The following is an 855-nucleotide window of genomic DNA, read 5'->3' on the forward strand; positions in this document are numbered from 1 at the left end:
CACACACACACACACACACACACACACACACACACACACACACACGCTATTCATTACAAAACAATCAACTCATTCAGACACTTCTTTCTGTATGCCGTGGTCACAGCAAGTGACCATGAATGTTTAATTTCACGAGCCGCCGTTTTCTGAAAAGAAAAATTCCTGATTACTTTTAAGGGGTTGTCCAAGTTAATCTGCAGTCCCGTAGAAGCAAACAGAAAGAAGCTCATTAAGAGTAAGAGACAAATATAAAAAGATGCAATCAAAAAAGCAGTAGCTGAGTCATAATTAATGGTGCAACGTATTAAATTCTTGCTGCAGTTGCGACCAGTAGATTACACTTCCCACGTTCCATAGAAAGAGGAAACTGCTCGAGTCTTTGAAAGCACAAACTTAAATTTATAATTCACACCTTTTTATAGGAGGTTCTGGAGAATAATAAATATTTTAATTACTGTAGATGACTCTGAGTGGCTTCAGTTTGGAAATATTGAGTTTAATTCTGAACTAATGGCTCGTCAAAGGCTACGTTCACACTGCAAGCACAAGTGACAAGCCCATTCAAAAAACACATATGTAAAAACCATTTTCAAAAATTTTAATTTTTATAAACTGGTGATATTTTTTGAGATAGAAATGGCTTCCAGAAGGCAGTGTGATGCCCTTTGTTTCAGCTTCACACAAACTAGCCGTTAGCTTTTCAATCCGATCCGAGTCAAGCTGTTTCCCCAAACTATCTGCAACAGGTAAGATATTCTTTGCTCGAAATTTTAACCTCTCTTTAGATGTTCTGTTTCAACCAGATGACGAGTAGCCATGCACAAACTCCAACAGATTGAGCACCAAACCAGCAAA

The sequence above is a fragment of the Austrofundulus limnaeus genome, unplaced genomic scaffold, assembly GCF_001266775.1.
Source record: "Austrofundulus limnaeus strain Quisiro unplaced genomic scaffold, Austrofundulus_limnaeus-1.0 Scaffold76, whole genome shotgun sequence".
NCBI classification, from domain to species: Eukaryota; Metazoa; Chordata; class Actinopteri; order Cyprinodontiformes; family Rivulidae; genus Austrofundulus; species Austrofundulus limnaeus.